Source organism: Ambystoma mexicanum, chromosome 4p (assembly GCF_040938575.1).
Source record: "Ambystoma mexicanum isolate Mex_15411 chromosome 4p, UKY_AmexF1_1, whole genome shotgun sequence".
Classification (NCBI taxonomy): domain Eukaryota; kingdom Metazoa; phylum Chordata; class Amphibia; order Caudata; family Ambystomatidae; genus Ambystoma; species Ambystoma mexicanum.
Window position 1 is genome coordinate 10,771,144 of NC_090927.1, and position 19,959 is coordinate 10,791,102.

General features: G+C 53.2%; 1 protein-coding gene across 1 annotated transcript in view; it reads right to left on the reverse strand.

The window, feature by feature from the left end:
* The window catches only part of LOC138452918 (NACHT, LRR and PYD domains-containing protein 12-like), a 2,075,892-nt gene that overhangs the window by 2,000,281 nt on the left and 55,652 nt on the right, over positions 1-19,959 (reverse strand). The window lies entirely within an intron of this gene.

Sequence of the window (19,959 nt, forward strand, 5' to 3'; positions counted from 1 at the left end):
TACCAATGCCTCTGCTTCCTGCTGAGAAGGGGCAATATGTTACCAAGTGCTGTGTCCTCACTGTGCCAGTGCACCTGCTTCCTGCTGAGAAGTTGCAATATGTAACCTAGTGCTGTGTCCTCACTGTGCCAGTGCACCTGCTTCCTGCTGAGAAGGGGCAATATGTTACCAAGTATTGTGTCCTCACTGTGCCAGTGCACCCGCTTCCTGCTGAGAAGGGGCCATATGTTACCAAGTACTGGGTCTTCACTGTACCAGTGCACCTGCTTCCTGCTGAGAAGGGGCAATATGTTGCAGAGTGCTGTGTCCTCACTGTGCCATTGCACCTGAGTCCTGCTGAGAAGGGGCAATATGTTACCAAGTGCTGTGTCCTCACTGTACCAGTGCACCTGCTTCCTGCTGAGAAGGGGCAATATGTTGCAGAGTGCTGTGTTCTCACTGTGTCAGTGTACCTGCTTCCTGCTGAGAAGGGGCAATATGTTGCCGAGTGCTGTGTTCTCACTGTGCCAGTGCACCTGCTTCCTGCTGAGAAGCGGCAATATGTTACCAATACTGTGTCCTCACTGTGCCAGTGCACCTGCTTCCTGCTGAGAATGGGCAATATGTTACCAATACTGTGTCCTCATTGTGCCAGTGCCCCTGCTTCCTGCTGAAAAGGGGCAACAGGTTATCAAGTACTGTGTCCTGACTGTGCCAGTGCACCTGCTTCCTGCTGAGAAGGGGTAATATGTTAGCAATACTGTGTCCTCACTGTGCCAGTGCACCTGCTTCCTGCTGAGAAGGGGCAATATGTTACCAAGTGCTATGTCCTCACGGTGCCAGTGCACCTGCTTCCTGCTGAGAAGAGGCAATATGTTACCTGTGTCCTCACTGTGCCATTGCACCAGCGTCCTGCTGAGAAGGGGCAACAGGTTACCAAGTGCTGTGTCCTCACTGTGCAAGTGCACCTGCTTCCTGCTGAGAAGGGGCAATATGTTACCAAGTGCTGTGTCCACACTGTGCCAGTGCACCTGCTTCCTGCTGAGAAGGGGCAATATGTTACCAAGTGCTGTGTCCTCACTGTGCCAGTGCACCTGCTTCCTGCTGAGAAGGGGCAACATGTTACCATGTGCTTTATCCTCACTGTACCAGTGCACCTGCTTCCTGCTGAGAAGGGGCAATATGTTACCAAGTGTGTCCTCACTGTACCAGTGCCTCTGCTTCCTGCTGAGAAGGGGCAATATGTTACCAAGTGCTGTGTCCTCACTGTGCCAGTGCACCTGCTTCCTGCTGAGAAGGGGCAATATGTTACCAAGTGTTGTGTCCTCACTGTGCCAGTGCACCTGCCTCCTGCTGAGAAGGGGCAACATGTTACCAATACTGTGTCCTCACTGTGCCAGTGCACCTGCTTCCTGCTGAGGAGGGGCAATATGTTACCAAGTGTTGTGTCCTCACTGTGCCAGTGCACCTGCTTCCTGCTGAGAAGGGGCAATATGTTACCAAGTGATGTGTCCTCACTGTGCCATTGCACCTGCGTCCTGCTGAGAAGGGGCAATATGTTACCAAGTGCTGTGTCCTCACTGTGCCAGTGCACCTGCTTCCTGCTGAGAAGGGGCAATATGTTACCAAGTGTTGTGTCCTCACTGTGCCATTGCACCTGCATCCTGCTGAGAAGGGGCAATATGTTACCAAGTGCTGTGTCCTCACTGTGCCAGTGCACCTGCTTCCTGCTGAGAAGGGGCAATATGTTACCAAGTGCTGTGTCCTCACTGTGTCAGTGCACCTTCTTCCTGCTGAGAAGGGGCAATATGTAACCTAGTGCTGTGTCCTCACTGTGCCAGTGCACCTGCTTCCTGCTGAGAATGGGCATCATATTACCAAGTGCTGTGTCCTCACTGTGCCAGTGCACCTGCTTCCTGCTGAGAAGTTGCAATATGTAACCTAGTGCTGTGTCCTCACTGTGCCAGTGCACCTGCTTCCTGCTGAGAAGGGGCAATATGTTACCAAGTATTGTGTCCTCACTGTGCCAGTGCACCCGCTTCCTGCTGAGAAGGGGCCATATGTTACCAAGTACTGGGTCTTCACTGTACCAGTGCACCTGCTTCCTGCTGAGAAGGGGCAATATGTTGCAGAGTGCTGTGTCCTCACTGTGCCATTGCACCTGAGTCCTGCTGAGAAGGGGCAATATGTTACCAAGTGCTGTGTCCTCACTGTACCAGTGCACCTGCTTCCTGCTGAGAAGGGGCAATATGTTGCAGAGTGCTGTGTTCTCACTGTGTCAGTGTACCTGCTTCCTGCTGAGAAGGGGCAATATGTTGCCGAGTGCTGTGTTCTCACTGTGCCAGTGCACCTGCTTCCTGCTGAGAAGCGGCAATATGTTACCAATACTGTGTCCTCACTGTGCCAGTGCACCTGCTTCCTGCTGAGAATGGGCAATATGTTACCAATACTGTGTCCTCATTGTGCCAGTGCCCCTGCTTCCTGCTGAAAAGGGGCAACAGGTTATCAAGTACTGTGTCCTGACTGTGCCAGTGCACCTGCTTCCTGCTGAGAAGGGGTAATATGTTAGCAATACTGTGTCCTCACTGTGCCAGTGCACCTGCTTCCTGCTGAGAAGGGGCAATATGTTACCAAGTGCTATGTCCTCACGGTGCCAGTGCACCTGCTTCCTGCTGAGAAGAGGCAATATGTTACCTGTGTCCTCACTGTGCCATTGCACCAGCGTCCTGCTGAGAAGGGGCAACAGGTTACCACGTGCTGTGTCCTCACTGTGCAAGTGCACCTGCTTCCTGCTGAGAAGGGGCAATATGTTACCAAGTGCTGTGTCCACACTGTGCCAGTGCACCTGCTTCCTGCTGAGAAGGGGCAATATGTTACCAAGTGCTGTGTCCTCACTGTGCCAGTGCACCTGCTTCCTGCTGAGAAGGGGCAACATGTTACCATGTGCTTTATCCTCACTGTACCAGTGCACCTGCTTCCTGCTGAGAAGGGGCAATATGTTACCAAGTGTGTCCTCACTGTACCAGTGCCTCTGCTTCCTGCTGAGAAGGGGCAATATGTTACCAAGTGCTGTGTCCTCACTGTGCCAGTGCACCTGCTTCCTGCTGAGAAGGGGCAATATGTTACCAAGTGTTGTGTCCTCACTGTGCCAGTGCACCTGCCTCCTGCTGAGAAGGGGCAACATGTTACCAATACTGTGTCCTCACTGTGCCAGTGCACCTGCTTCCTGCTGAGGAGGGGCAATATGTTACCAAGTGTTGTGTCCTCACTGTGCCAGTGCACCTGCTTCCTGCTGAGAAGGGGCAATATGTTACCAAGTGATGTGTCCTCACTGTGCCATTGCACCTGCGTCCTGCTGAGAAGGGGCAATATGTTACCAAGTGCTGTGTCCTCACTGTGCCAGTGCACCTGCTTCCTGCTGAGAAGGGGCAATATGTTACCAAGTGTTGTGTCCTCACTGTGCCATTGCACCTGCATCCTGCTGAGAAGGGGCAATATGTTACCAAGTGCTGTGTCCTCACTGTGCCAGTGCACCTGCTTCCTGCTGAGAAGGGGCAATATGTTACCAAGTGCTGTGTCCTCACTGTGTCAGTGCACCTTCTTCCTGCTGAGAAGGGGCAATATGTAACCTAGTGCTGTGTCCTCACTGTGCCAGTGCACCTGCTTCCTGCTGAGAATGGGCATCATATTACCAAGTGCTGTGTCCTCACTGTGCCAGTGCACCTTCTTCCTGCTGAGAAGGGGCGATATGTAACCTAGTGCTGTGTCCTCACTGTGCCAGTTCACCTGCTTCCTGCTGAGAAGGGGCAATATGTTGCCAAGTGCTGTGTTCTCACTGTGCCAGTGCACCTGCTTCCTGCTGAGAAGGGGCAATATGTTGCCAAGTGCTGTGTCCTTATTGTGCCAGTGTACCTGCTTCCTGCTGAGAAGGGGCAATGTGTTACCAATACTGTGTCCTCATTGTGCCAGTGCCCCTGCTTCCTGCTGAAAAGGGGCAACAGGTTATCAAGTACTGTGTCCTGACTGTGCCAGTGCACCTGCTTCCTGCTGAGAAGGGGTAATATGTTAGCAATACTGTGCCCTCACTGTGCCAGTGCACCTGCTTCCTGCTGAGAAGGGGCAATATGTTACCAAGTGCTATGTCCTCACGGTGCCAGTGCACCTGCTTCCTGCTGAGAAGAGGCAATATGTTACCAAGTGCTGTGTCCTCACTGTGCAAGTGCACCTGCTTCCTGCTGAGAAGGGGCAATATGTTACCAGGTGCTGTGTCCACACTGTGCCAGTGCACCTGCTTCCTGCTGAGAAGGGGCAATATGTTACCAAGTGCTGTGTCCTCACTGTGCCAGTGCACCTGCTTCCTGCTGAGAAGGGGCAACATGTTACCATGTGCTTTATCCTCACTGTACCAGTGCACCTGCTTCCTGCTGAGAAGGGGCAATATGTTACCAAGTGTGTCCTCACTGTACCAGTGCCTCTGCTTCCTGCTGAGAAGGGGCAATATGTTACCAAGTGCTGTGTCCTCACTGTGCCAGTGCACCTGCTTCCTGCTGAGAAGGGGCAATATGTTACCAAATGTTGTGTCCTCACTGTGCCAGTGCACCTGCTTCCTGCTGAGAAGGGGCAACATGTTACCAATACTGTGTCCTCACTGTGCGAGTGCACCTGCTTCCTGCTGAGGAGGGGCAATATGTTACCAAGTGTTGTGTCCTCACTGTGCCAGTGCACCTGCTTCCTGCTGAGAAGGGGCAATATATTATCAAGTGATGTGTCCTCACTGTGCCATTGCACCTGCGTCCTGCTGAGAAGGGGCAATATGTTACCAAGTGCTGTGTCCTCACTGTGCCAGTGCACCTGCTTCCTGCTGAGAAGGGGCAATATGTTACCAAGTGTTGTGTCCTCACTGTGCCATTGCACCTGCATCCTGCTGAGAAGGGGCAATATGTTACCAAGTGCTGTGTCCTCACTGTGCCAGTGCACCTGCTTCCTGCTGAGAAGGGGCAATATGTTACCAAGTGCTGTGTCCTCACTGTGTCAGTGCACCTTCTTCCTGCTGAGAAGGGGCAATATGTAACCTAGTGCTGTGTCCTCACTGTGCCAGTGCACCTGCTTCCTGCTGAGAATGGGCATCATATTACCAAGTGCTGTGTCCTCACTGTGCCAGTGCACCTTCTTCCTGCTGAGAAGGGGCGATATGTAACCTAGTGCTGTGTCCTCACTGTGCCAGTTCACCTGCTTCCTGCTGAGAAGGGGCAATATGTTGCCAAGTGCTGTGTTTTCACTGTGCCAGTGCACCTGCTTCCTGCTGAGAAGGGGCAATATGTTGCCAAGTGCTGTGTCCTTATTGTGCCAGTGTACCTGCTGAGAAGGGGCAATGTGTTACCAAGTGATGTGTCCTCACTGCGCCAGTGCACCTGCTTCCTGCTTGAAGGGGCAATAAGTTACCTAGTGCTGTGTCCTCACTGTGCCAGTGCACCTGCTTCCTGCTGAGAAGGGGCAATATGTTGCCAAGTGCTGTGTCCTCACTGTGCCAGTGCACCTGCTTCCTGCTGAGTAGGGGCAATATGTTACCAATACTGTGTTCTCACTGTGCCAGTGCACCTGCTTCCTGCTGAGAAGGGGCAGTATGTTACCAAAACTGTGTCCTCACTGTGCCAGTGCACCTGCTTCCTGCTGAGAAGGGGCAATATGTTACCAAGTGCTGTGACCTCACTGTGCCAGTGCACCCGCTTCCTGCTGAGAAGGGGCAATATGTTACCGAGTGCTGTGTTCTCATTGTGCCAGTGCACCTGCTTCCTGCTGAGAAGGGGCAATATGTTGCCAAGTGCTGTGACCTCACTGTGCCAGTGTACCCGCTTCCTGCTGAGAAGGGGCAATGTGTTACCAAGTGCTGTGTTCTCACTGCGCCAGTGCACCTGCTTCCTGCTGAGAAGGGGCAATGTGTTACCAAGTGCTGTGTCCTCACTGTGCAAGTGCACCTGCTTCCTGCTGAGAAGGGGCAATATGTTACCAAGTGCTGTGTCCTCACTGTGCCAGTGCACCTGCTTCCTGCCGAGAAGGGGCAATATGTTACCTAGTGCTGTGACCTCACTGTGCCAGTGCACCTGCTTCCTGCTGAGAAGGGGCAATATGTTACCCAGTACTGTGTCCTCACTGTGCCAGTGCACCTGCTTCCTGCTGAGAAGGGGCAATATGTTACCCAGTACTGTGTCCTCACTGTGCCAGTGCACCTGCTTCCTGCTCAGAAGGGGCAATATGTTACCAAGGGTTGTGTCCTCACTGTGCCAGTGCACCTGCGTCCTGCTGAGAATGGGCAACATGTTACCAAGTGCTGTGTCCTCACTGTGCCAGTGCACCTGCTTCCTGCTGAGGACGGGCAATATGTTACCAAGTGCTGTGTCCTCACTGTGCCAGTGCACCTGCTTCCTGCTGAGAAGGGGCAATATGTTACCTAGTACTGTGTCCTCACTGTGCCTGTGAACCCGCTTCCTGCTGAGAAGGGGTAACATGTTACCATGTGCTTTATCCTCACTGTACCAGTGCACCCGCTTCCTGCTGAGAAGGGGCAGTATGTTACCAAGTGCTGTGTCCTCACTGTGCCAGTGCACCTGTGTCCTGCTGAGAAGGGGCAATATGTTACGAAGTGCTGTGTCCTCACTGTGCCAGTGCACCTGCTTCCTGCTGAGAACGGGCAACATATTACCAAGTGCCGTGTCCTCACTGTGCCAGTGCACCTGCTTCCTGCTGAGAAGGGGCAATATGTTACCGAGTGCTGTGTTCTCACTGTGCCAGTGCACCTGCTTCCTGCTGAGAAGGGGAAATGTGTTACCAAGTGCTGTGTTCTCACTGCACCAGTGCACCTGCTTCCTGCTGAGAAGGGGCAATATGTTACCAAGTGATGTGTCCTCACTGCGCCAGTGCACCTGCTTCCTGCTGAGAAGGGGCAATATGTTGCCAAGTGATGTGTCCTCACTGTGCCAGTGCACCTGCTTCCTGCTGAGAAGGGGCAATATGTTACCGACTGCTGTGACCTCACTGTGCCAGTGCACCCGCTTCCTGCTGAGAAGGGGCAATATGTTACCGTGTGCTGTGTTCTCATTGTGCCAGTGCACCCGCTTCCTGCTGAGAAGTGGCAATATGTTGCCGAGTGCTGTGTTCTCACTGTGCCAGTGTACCTGCTTCCTGCTGAGAAGGGGCAATGTGTTACCAAGTGATGTGTTCTCACTGTGCCAGTGCACCTGCTTCCTGCTGAGAAGGGGCAATGTGTTACCAAGTGATGTGTCCTCACTGCGCCAGTGCACCTGCTTCCTGCTGAGAAGGGGCAATATGTAACCAAGTGCTGTGACCTCACTGTGCCAGTGCACCCGCTTCCTGCTGAGAAGGGGCAATATGTTACCAAGTACTGTGTTCTCATTGTGCCAGTGCACATGCTTCCTGCTGGGAAGGGGCAATATGTTACCAAGTGCTGTGTCCTCACTGTGCCAGTGCACCTGCTTCCTGCTGAGAAGGGGCAATATGTTGCCGAGTGCTGTGTTTTCACTGTGCCAGTGTACCTGCTTCCTGCTGAGAAGGGGCAATATGTTACCAAGTACTGGGTCCTCACTGTGCCAGTGCACCTGCGTCCTGCTGAGAAGGGGCAACAGGTTACCAAGTACTGTGTCCTGACTGTGCCAGTGCACCTGCTTCCTGCTGAGAAGGGGCAATATGTTACCAATACTGTGTCCTCACTGTGCCAGTGCACCTGCTTCCTCCGGAGAAGGGGCAATATGTTACCAAGTGCTGTGTCCTCACTGTGCCAGTGCACCCGCTTTCTGCTCAGAAGGGGCAATATGTTACCAAGTGCTATGTCCTCACTGTGCCAGTGCAGCTGCTTCCTGCTGATAAGGGGCAATATGTTACCTAGTGCTGTGTCCTCACTGTGCCAGTGCACCTGCTTCCTGCTGAGAGGGGGCAATATATTACCCAGTACTGTGTCCTCACTGTGCCAGTGCACCTGCTTCCTGCTGAGAAGGGGCAATATGTTACCAATACTGTGTCCTCACTGTGCTAGTGCACCTGCTTCCTCCCGAGAAGGGGCAATATGTTACCAAGTGCTGTGTCCTCACTGTGCCAGTGCACCCGCTTCCTGCTCAGAAGGGGCAATATGTTACCAAGTGCTATGTCCTCACTGTGCCAGTGCAGCTGATTCCTGCTGAGAAGGGGCAATATGTTACCAAGTACTGTGTCCTCGCTGTGATAGAGCACCTGCTTCCTACTGAGAAGGGGCAATATGTTACCCAGTGCTGTGTCCTCACTGTGCCAGTGCACCTGCGTCCTTCTGAGAAGGGGCAATATGTTACCAAGTGCTGTGTCCTCACTGTGCCAGTGCACCTTCTTCCTGCTGGGAAGGGTCAATATGTTACCAAGTGCTGTGTCCTCACTGTGCCAGTGCACCTGATTCCTGATGAGAAGGGGCAATATGTTACCAAGTGCTGTGTCCTCACTGTGCCAGTACACCTGCTTCCTGCTGAGGACGGGCAATATGTTACACAGTACTGTGTCCTCACTGTGCCAGTGCACCTGCTTATTGCTGAGAGGGGGCAATATGTTACCCAGTACTGTGTCCTCACTGTGCCAGTGCACCTGCTTCCTGCTGAGAAGGGGCAATATGTTACCCAGTACTGTGTCCTCACTGTGCTAGTGAAATGGTTCCTGCTCAGAAGGGGCAATATGTTACGAAGGGTTGTGTCCTCACTGTGCCAGTGCACCTGCGTCCTGCTGAGAATGGGCAACATGTTACCAAGTGCTGTGTCCTCACTGTGCCAGTGCACCTGCTTCCTGCTGAGGACGGGCAATATGTTACCAAGTGCTGTGTCCTCACTGTGCCAGTGCACCTGCTTCCTGCTGAGAAGGGGCAATATGTTACCTAGTACTGTGTCCTCACTGTGCCAGTGCACCCGCTTCCTGCTGAGAAGGGGTAACATGTTACCATGTGCTTTATTCTCACTGTACCAGTGCACCCGCTTCCTGCTGAGAAGGGGCAGTATGTTACCAAGTGCTGTGTCCTCACTGTGCCAGTGCACCTGCTTCCTGCTGAGAACGGGCAACATATTACCAAGTGCCCTGTCCTCACTGTGCCAGTGCACCTGCTTCCTGCTGAGAAGGGGCAATATGTTACCGAGTGCTGTGTTCTCACTGTGCCAGTGCACCTGCTTCCTGCTGAGAAGGGGAAATGTGTTACCAAGTGCTGTGTTCTCACTGCGCCAGTGCACCTGCTTCCTGCTTAGAAGGGGCAATATGTTACCAAGTGATGTGTCCTCACTGTGCCAGTGCACCTGCTTCCTGCTGAGAAGGGGCAATATGTTGCCAAGTGCTGTGTCCTCACTGTGCCAGTGCACCTGCTTCCTGCTGAGAAGGGGCAATATGTTACCAATACTGTGTCCTCACTGTGCCAGTGCACCTGCTTCCTGCTGAGAAGGGGCAATATGTTACCGACTGCTGTGACCTCACTGTGCCAGTGCACCCGCTTCCTGCTGAGAAGGGGCAATATGTTACCGTGTGCTGTGTTCTCATTGTGCCAGTGCGCCCGCTTCCTGCTGAGAAGTGGCAATATGTTGCCGAGTGCTGTGTTCTCACTGTGCCAGTGTACCTGCTTCCTGCTGAGAAGGGGCAATGTGTTACCAAGTGATGTGTTCTCACTGTGCCAGTGCACCTGCTTCCTGCTGAGAAGGGGCAATGTGTTACAAAGTGATGTGTCCTCACTGCGCCAGTGCACCTGCTTCCTGCTGAGAAGGGGCTATATGTAACAAAGTGCTGTGACCTCACTGTGCCAGTGCACCCGCTTCCTGCTGAGAAGGGGCAATATGTTACCAAGTACTGTGTTCTCATTGTGCCAGTGCACATGCTTCCTGCTGAGAAGTGGCAATATGTTACCAAGTGCTGTGTCCTCACTGTGCCAGTGCACCTGCTTCCTGCTGAGAAGGGGCAATATGTTGCCGAGTGCTGTGTTTTCACTGTGCCAGTGTACCTGCTTCCTGCTGAGAAGGGGCAATATGTTACCAAGTACTGGGTCCTCACTGTGCCAGTGTACCTGCTTCCTGCTGAGAAGGGGCAATGTGTTACCAAGTGATGTGTCCTCACTGTGCCAGTGCACCTGCTTCCTGCTGAGAAGGGGCAATGTGTTACCAAGTGATGTGTCCTCACTGCGCCAGTGCACCTGCTTCCTGCTGAGAAGGGGCAATATGTTACCAAGTGCTGTGTCCTCACTGTGCCAGTGCACCTGCGTCCTGCTGAGAAGGGGCAACAGGTTACCAAGTACTGTGTCCTGACTGTGCCAGTGCACCTGCTTCCTGCTGAGAAGGGGCAATATGTTACCAATACTGTGTCCTCACTGTGCCAGTGCACCTGCTTCCTGCTGAGAAGGGGCAATATGTTACCAAGTGTTGTGTCCTCACTGTGCCAGTGCACCCGCTTCCTGCTGAGAAGGGGCAATATGTTACCAATACTGTGTCCTCACTGTGCCAGTGCACCTGCTTCCTGCTGAGAAGGGGCAACAGGTTACCAAGTGCTGTGTCCTGACTGTGCCATTGCACCTGCGTCCTGCTGAGAAGGGGCAACAGATTACCAAGTGCTGTGTCCTCACTGTGCAAGTGCACCTGCTTCCTGCTGAGAAGTGGCAATATGTTACCAAGTGCTGTGTGCTCACTGTGCCAGTGCACCTGCTTCCTGCTGAGAAGGGGCAATATGTTACCAAGTGCTGTGTCCTCACTGTACCAATGCCTCTGCTTCCTGCTGAGAAGGGGCAATATGTTACCAAGTGCTGTGTCCTCACTGTGCCAGTGCACCTGCTTCCTACTGAGAAGTGGCAATATGTAACCTAGTGCTGTGTCCTCACTGTACCAGTGCACCTGCTTCCTGCTGAGAAGGGGCAATATGTTACAAAGTATTGTGTCCTCACTGTGCCAGTGCACCCGCTTCCTGCTGAGAAGGGGCAATATGTTACCAAGTACTGGGTCCTCACTGTACCAGTGCACCTGCTTCCTGCTGAGAAGGGGCAATATGTTGCAGAGTGCTGTGTCCTCACTGTGCCATTGCACCTGAGTCCTGCTGAGAAGGGGCAATATGTTACCAAGTGCTGTGTCCTCACTGTACCAGTGCACCTGCTTCCTGCTGAGAAGGGGCAATATGTTGCAGAGTGCTGTGTTCTCACTGTGCCAGTGTACCTGCTTCCTGCTGAGAAGGGGCAATATGTTGCCGAGTGCTGTGTTCTCACTGTGCCAGTGCACCTGCTTCCTGCTGAGAAGGGGCAATATGTTACCAATACTGTGTCCTCACTGTGCCAGTGCACCTGCTTCCTGCTGAGAAGGGGCAATATGTTACCAATACTGTGTCCTCACTGTGCCAGTGCACCTGCTTCCTGCTGAAAAGGGGCAACAGGTTATCAAGTACTGTGTCCTGACTGTGCCAGTGCACCTGCTTTCTGCTGAGAAGGGGTAATATGTTACCAATACTGTGTCCTCACTGTGCCAGTGCACCTGCTTCCTGCTGAGAAGGGGCAATATGTTACCAAGTGCTATGTCCTCACGGTGCCAGTGCACCTGCTTCCTGCTGAGAAGAGGCAATATGTTACCAAGTGCTGTGTCCTCACTGTGCCAGTGCACCTGCTTCCTGCTGAGAAGGGGCAATATGTTACCAAGTGCTGTGTCCTCACTGTGCCAGTGCACCTGCTTCCTGCTGAGAAGGGGCAACATTTAACCATGTGCTTCATCCTCACTGTACCAGTGCACCTGCTTCCTGCTGAGAAGGGGCAATATGTTACCAAGTGCTGTGTCCTTACTGTACCAATGCCTCTGCTTCCTGCTGAGAAGGGGCAATATGTTACCAAGTGCTGTGTCCTCACTGTGCCAGTGCACCTGCTTCCTGCTGAGAAGTTGCAATATGTAACCTAGTGCTGTGTCTTCACTGTGCCAGTGCACCTGCTTCCTGCTGAGAAGGGGCAATATGTTACCAAGTATTGTGTCCTCACTGTGCCAGTGCACCCGCTTCCTGCTGAGAAGGGGCCATATGTTACCAAGTACTGGGTCTTCACTGTACCAGTGCACCTGCTTCCTGCTGAGAAGGGGCAATATGTTGCAGAGTGCTGTGTCCTCACTGTGCCATTGCACCTGAGTCCTGCTGAGAAGGGGCAATATGTTACCAAGTGCTGTGTCCTCACTGTACCAGTGCACCTGCTTCCTGCTGAGAAGGGGCAATATGTTGCAGAGTGCTGTGTTCTCACTGTGTCAGTGTACCTGCTTCCTGCTGAGAAGGGGCAATATGTTGCCGAGTGCTGTGTTCTCACTGTGCCAGTGCACCTGCTTCCTGCTGAGAAGCGGCAATATGTTACCAATACTGTGTCCTCACTGTGCCAGTGCACCTGCTTCCTGCTGAGAAGGGGCAATATGTTACCAATACTGTGTCCTCATTGTGCCAGTGCCCCTGCTTCCTGCTGAAAAGGGGCAACAGGTTATCAAGTACTGTGTCCTGACTGTGCCAGTGCACCTGCTTCCTGCTGAGAAGGGGTAATATGTTAGCAATACTGTGTCCTCACTGTGCCAGTGCACCTGCTTCCTGCTGAGAAGGGGCAATATGTTACCAAGTGCTATGTCCTCACGGTGCCAGTGCACCTGCTTCCTGCTGAGAAGAGGCAATATGTTACCTGTGTCCTCACTGTGCCATTGCACCAGCGTCCTGCTGAGAAGGGGCAACAGGTTACCAAGTGCTGTGTCCTCACTGTGCAAGTGCACCTGCTTCCTGCTGAGAAGGGGCAATATGTTACCAAGTGCTGTGTCCACACTGTGCCAGTGCACCTGCTTCCTGCTGAGAAGGGGCAATATGTTACCAAGTGCTGTGTCCTCACTGTGCCAGTGCACCTGCTTCCTGCTGAGAAGGGGCAACATGTTACCGACTGCTGTGACCTCACTGTGCCAGTGCACCCGCTTCCTGCTGAGAAGGGGCAATATGTTACCGTGTGCTGTGTTCTCATTGTGCCAGGGCGCCCGCTTCCTGCTGAGAAGTGGCAATATGTTGCCGAGTGCTGTGTTCTCAGTGTGCCAGTGTACCTGCTTCCTGCTGAGAAGGGGCAATGTGTTACCAAGTGATGTGTCCTCACTGTGCCAGTGCACCTGCTTCCTGCTGAGAAGGGGCAATGTGTTACCAAGTGATGTGTCCTCACTGCGCCAGTGCACCTGCTTCCTGCTGAGAAGGGGCAATATGTTACCAAGTGCTGTGTCCTCACTGTGCCAGTGCACCTGCGTCCTGCTGAGAAGGGGCAACAGGTTACCAAGTACTGTGTCCTGACTGTGCCAGTGCACCTGCTTCCTGCTGAGAAGGGGCAATATGTTACCAAGTGCTGTGTCCTCACTGTGCCAGTGCACCTGCTTCCTGCTGAGAAGGGGCAATATGTTACCAAGTGTTGTGTCCTCACTGTGCCATTGCACCTGCATCCTGCTGAGAAGGGGCAATATGTTACCAAGTGCTGTGTCCTCACTGTGCCAGTGCACGCGCTTCCTGCTGAGAAGGTGCAATATGTTACCAAGTGCTGTGTCCTCACTGTGTCAGTGCACCTTCTTCCTGCTGAGAAGGGGCAATATGTAACCTAGTGCTGTGTCCTCACTGTGCCAGTGCACCTGCTTCCTGCTGAGAATGGGCATCATATTACCAAGTGCTGTGTCCTCACTGTGCCAGTGCACCTTCTTCCTGCTGAGAAGGGGCGATATGTAACCTAGTGCTGTGTCCTCACTGTGCCAGTTCACCTGCTTCCTGCTGAGAAGGGGCAATATGTTGCCAAGTGCTGTGTTCTCACTGTGCCAGTGCACCTGCTTCCTGCTGAGAAGGGGCAATATGTTGCCAAGTGCTGTGTCCTTATTGTGCCAGTGTACCTGCTTCCTGCTGAGAAGGGGCAATGTGTTACCAATACTGTGTCCTCATTGTGCCAGTGCCCCTGCTTCCTGCTGAAAAGGGGCAACAGGTTATCAAGTACTGTGTCCTGACTGTGCCAGTGCACCTGCTTCCTGCTGAGAAGGGGTAATATGTTAGCAATACTGTGCCCTCACTGTGCCAGTGCACCTGCTTCCTGCTGAGAAGGGGCAATATGTTACCAAGTGCTATGTCCTCACGGTGCCAGTGCACCTGCTTCCTGCTGAGAAGAGGCAATATGTTACCAACTGCTGTGTCCTCACTGTGCCATTGCACCAGCGTCCTGCTGAGAAGGGGCAACAGGTTACCAAGTGCTGTGTCCTCACTGTGCAAGTGCACCTGCTTCCTGCTGAGAAGGGGCAATATGTTACCAGGTGCTGTGTCCACACTGTGCCAGTGCACCTGCTTCCTGCTGAGAAGGGGCAATATGTTACCAAGTGCTGTGTCCTCACTGTGCCAGTGCACCTGCTTCCTGCTGAGAAGGGGCAACATGTTACCATGTGCTTTATCCTCACTGTACCAGTGCACCTGCTTCCTGCTGAGAAGGGGCAATATGTTACCAAGTGTGTCCTCACTGTACCAGTGCCTCTGCTTCCTGCTGAGAAGGGGCAATATGTTACCAAGTGCTGTGTCCTCACTGTGCCAGTGCACCTGCTTCCTGCTGAGAAGGGGCAATATGTTACCAAATGTTGTGTCCTCACTGTGCCAGTGCACCTGCTTCCTGCTGAGAAGGGGCAACATGTTACCAATACTGTGTCCTCACTGTGCCAGTGCACCTGCTTCCTGCTGAGGAGGGGCAATATGTTACCAAGTGTTGTGTCCTCACTGTGCCAGTGCACCTGCTTCCTGCTGAGAAGGGGCAATATATTATCAAGTGATGTGTCCTCACTGTGCCATTGCACCTGCGTCCTGCTGAGAAGGGGCAATATGTTACCAAGTGCTGTGTCCTCACTGTGCCAGTGCACCTGCTTCCTGCTGAGAAGGGGCAATATGTTACCAAGTGTTGTGTCCTCACTGTGCCATTGCACCTGCATCCTGCTGAGAAGGGGCAATATGTTACCAAGTGCTGTGTCCTCACTGTGCCAGTGCACCTGCTTCCTGCTGAGAAGGGGCAATATGTTACCAAGTGCTGTGTCCTCACTGTGTCAGTGCACCTTCTTCCTGCTGAGAAGGGGCAATATGTAACCTAGTGCTGTGTCCTCACTGTGCCAGTGCACCTGCTTCCTGCTGAGAATGGGCATCATATTACCAAGTGCTGTGTCCTTACTGTGCCAGTGCACCTTCTTCCTGCTGAGAAGGGGCGATATGTAACCTAGTGCTGTGTCCTCACTGTGCCAGTTCACCTGCTTCCTGCTGAGAAGGGGCAATATGTTGCCAAGTGCTGTGTTTTCACTGTGCCAGTGCACCTGCTTCCTGCTGAGAAGGGGCAATATGTTGCCAAGTGCTGTGTCCTTATTGTGCCAGTGTACCTGCTTCCTGCTGAGAAGGGGCAATGTGTTACCAAGTGATGTGTCCTCACTGTGCCAGTGCACCTGCTTCCTGCTTGAAGGGGCAATAAGTTACCTAGTGCTGTGTCCTCACTGTGCCAGTGCACCTGCTTCCTGCTGAGAAGGGGCAATATGTTGCCAAGTGCTGTGTCCTCACTGTGCCAGTGCACCTGCTTCCTGCTGAGTAGGGGCAATATGTTACCAATACTGTGTTCTCACTGTGCCAGTGCACCTGCTTCCTGCTGAGAAGGGGCAGTATGTTACCAAAACTGTGTCCTCACTGTGCCAGTGCACCTGCTTCCTGCTGAGAAGGGGCAATATGTTACCAAGTGCTGTGACCTCACTGTGCCAGTGCACCCGCTTCCTGCTGAGAAGGGGCAATATGTTACCGAGTGCTGTGTTCTCATTGTGCCAGTGCACCTGCTTCCTGCTGAGAAGGGGCAATATGTTGCCAAGTGCTGTGACCTCACTGTGCCAGTGTACCCGCTTCCTGCTGAGAAGGGGCAATGTGTTACCAAGTGCTGTGTTCTCACTGCGCCAGTGCACCTGCTTCCTGCTGAGAAGGGGCAATGTGTTACCAAGTGCTGTGTCCTCACTGTGCAAGTGCACTTGCTTCCTGCTGAGAAGGGGCACTATGTTACCAAGTGCTGTGTCCTCACTGTGCCAGTGCACCTGCTTCCTGCCGAGAAGGGGCAATATGTTACCTAGTGCTGTGACCTCACTGTGCCAGTGCACCTGCTTCCTGCTGAGAAGGGGCAATATGTTACCCAGTACTGTGTCCTCACTGTGCCAGTGCACCTGCTTCCTGCTGAGAAGGGGCAATATGTTACCCAGTACTGTGTCCTCACTGTGCCAGTGCACCTGCTTCCTGCTCAGAAGGGGCAATATGTTACCAAGGGTTGTGTCCTCACTGTGCCAGTGCACCTGCCTCCTGCTGAGAATGGGCAACATGTTACCAAGTGCTGTGTCCTCACTGTGCCAGTGCACCTGCTTCCTGCTGAGAAGCGGCAATATGTTACCAAGTGCTGTGTCCTCACTGTGCCAGTGCACCTGCTTCCTGCTGAGAAGGGGCAATATGTTACCTAGTACTGTGTCCTCACTGTGCCAGTGCACCCGCTTCCTGCTGAGAAGGGGTAACATGTTACCATGTGCTTTATCCTCACTGTACCAGTGCACCCGCTTCCTGCTGAGAAGGGGCAGTATGTTACCAAGTGCTGTGTCCTCACTGTGCCAGTGCACCTGTGTCCTGCTGAGAAGGGGCAATATGTTACGAAGTGCTGTGTCCTCACTGTGCCAGTGCACCTGCTTCCTGCTGAGAACGGGCAACATATTACCAAGTGCCGTGTCCTCACTGTGCCAGTGCACCTGCTTCCTGCTGAGAAGGGGCAATATGTTACCGAGTGCTGTGTTCTCACTGTGCCAGTGCACCTGCTTCCTGCTGAGAAGGGGAAATGTGTTACCAAGTGCTGTGTTCTCACTGCACCAGTGCACCTGCTTCCTGCTGAGAAGGGGCAATATGTTACCAAGTGATGTGTCCTCACTGCGCCAGTGCACCTGCTTCCTGCTGAGAAGGGGCAATATGTTGCCAAGTGCTGTGTCCTCACTGTGCCAGTGCACCTGCTTCCTGCTGAGAAGGGGCAATATGTTACCGACTGCTGTGACCTCACTGTGCCAGTGCACCCGCTTCCTGCTGAGAAGGGGCAATATGTTACCGTTTGCTGTGTTCTCATTGTGCCAGTGCACCCGCTTCCTGCTGAGAAGTGGCAATATGTTGCCGAGTGCTGTGTTCTCACTGTGCCAGTGTACCTGCTTCCTGCTGAGAAGGGGCAATGTGTTACCAAGTGATGTGTTCTCACTGTGCCAGTGCACCTGCTTCCTGCTGAGAAGGGTCAATGTGTTACCAAGTGATGTGTCCTCACTGCGCCAGTGCACCTGCTTCCTGCTGAGAAGGGGCAATATGTAACCAAGTGCTGTGACCTCACTGTGCCAGTGCACCCGCTTCCTGCTGAGAAGGGGCAATATGTTACCAAGTACTGTGTTCTCATTGTGCCAGTGCACATGCTTCCTGCTGGGAAGGGGCAATATGTTACCAAGTGCTGTGTCCTCACTGTGCCAGTGCACCTGCTTCCTGCTGAGAAGGGGCAATATGTTGCCGAGTGCTGTGTTTTCACTGTGCCAGTGTACCTGCTTCCTGCTGAGAAGGGGCAATATGTTACCAAGTACTGGGTCCTCACTGTGCCAGTGCACCTGCGTCCTGCTGAGAAGGGGCAACAGGTTACCAAGTACTGTGTCCTGACTGTGCCAGTGCACCTGCTTCCTGCTGAGAAGGGGCAATATGTTACCAATACTGTGTCCTCACTGTGCCAGTGCACCTGCTTCCTCCGGAGAAGGGGCAATATGTTACCAAGTGCTGTGTCCTCACTGTGCCAGTGCACCCGCTTTCTGCTCAGAAGGGGCAATATGTTACCAGGTGCTATGTCCTCACTGTGCCAGTGCAGCTGCTTCCTGCTGATAAGGGGCAATATGTTACCTAGTGCTGTGTCCTCACTGTGCCAGTGCACCTGCTTCCTGCTGAGAGGGGGCAATATATTACCCAGTACTGTGTCCTCACTGTGCCAGTGCACCTGCTTCCTGCTGAGAAGGGGCAATATGTTACCAATACTGTGTCCTCACTGTGCCAGTGCACCTGCTTCCTCCCGAGAAGGGGCAATATGTTACCAAGTGCTGTGTCCTCACTGTGCCAGTGCACCCGCTTCCTGCTCAGAAGGGGCAATATGTTACCAAGTGCTATGTCCTCACTGTGCCAGTGCAGCTGCTTCCTGCTGAGAAGGGGCAATATGTTACCAAGTGATGTGTGCTCACTGTGCCAGTGCACCTGCTTCCTGCTGAGAACGGGCAACATATTACCAAGTGCCGTGTCCTCACTGTGCCAGTGCACCTGCTTCCTGCTGAGAAGGGGCAATATGTTACCGAGTGCTGTGTTCTCACTGTGCCAGTGCACCTGCTTCCTGCTGAGAAGGGGAAATGTGTTACCAAGTGCTGTGTTCTCACTGCGCCAGTGCACCTGCTTCCTGCTTAGAAGGGGCAATATGTTACCAAGTGATGTGTCCTCACTGTGCCAGTGCACCTGCTTCCTGCTGAGAAGGGGCAATATGTTGCCAAGTGCTGTGTCCTCACTGTGCCAGTGCACCTGCTTCCTGCTGAGAAGGGGCAATATGTTACCAATACTGTGTCCTCACTGTGCCAGTGCACCTGCTTCCTGCTGAGAAGGGGCAATATGTTACCGACTGCTGTGACCTCACTGTGCCAGTGCACCCGCTTCCTGCTGAGAAGGGGCAATATGTTACCGTGTGCTGTGTTCTCATTGTGCCAGTGCGCCCGCTTCCTGCTGAGAAGTGGCAATATGTTGCCGAGTGCTGTGTTCTCACTGTGCCAGTGTACCTGCTTCCTGCTGAGAAGGGGCAATGTGTTACCAAGTGATGTGTTCTCACTGTGCCAGTGCACCTGCTTCCTGCTGAGAAGGGGCAATGTGTTACAAAGTGATGTGTCCTCACTGCGCCAGTGCACCTGCTTCCTGCTGAGAAGGGGCTATATGTAACAAAGTGCTGTGACCTCACTGTGCCAGTGCACCCGCTTCCTGCTGAGAAGGGCAATATGTTACCAAGTACTGTGTTCTCATTGTGCCAGTGCACATGCTTCCTGCTGAGAAGTGGCAATATGTTACCAAGTGCTGTGTCCTCACTGTGCCAGTGCACCTGCTTCCTGCTGAGAAGGGGCAATATGTTGCCGAGTGCTGTGTTTTCACTGTGCCAGTGTACCTGCTTCCTGCTGAGAAGGGGCAATATGTTACCAAGTACTGGGTCCTCACTGTGCCAGTGTACCTGCTTCCTGCTGAGAAGGGGCAATGTGTTACCAAGTGATGTGTCCTCACTGTGCCAGTGCACCTGCTTCCTGCTGAGAAGGGGCAATGTGTTACCAAGTGATGTGTCCTCACTGCGCCAGTGCACCTGCTTCCTGCTGAGAAGGGGCAATATGTTACCAAGTGCTGTGTCCTCACTGTGCCAGTGCACCTGCGTCCTGCTGAGAAGGGGCAACAGGTTACCAAGTACTGTGTCCTGACTGTGCCAGTGCACCTGCTTCCTGCTGAGAAGGGGCAATATGTTACCAATACTGTGTCCTCACTGTGCCAGTGCACCTGCTTCCTGCTGAGAAGGGGCAATATGTTACCAAGTGTTGTGTCCTCACTGTGCCAGTGCACCCGCTTCCTGCTGAGAAGGGGCAATATGTTACCAATACTGTGTCCTCACTGTGCCAGTGCACCTGCTTCCTGCTGAGAAGGGGCAACAGGTTACCAAGTGCTGTGTCCTGACTGTGCCATTGCACCTGCGTCCTGCTGAGAAGGGGCAACAGATTACCAAGTGCTGTGTCCTCACTGTGCAAGTGCACCTGCTTCCTGCTGAGAAGTGGCAATATGTTACCAAGTGCTGTGTGCTCACTGTGCCAGTGCACCTGCTTCCTGCTGAGAAGGGGCAATATGTTACCAAGTGCTGTGTCCTCACTG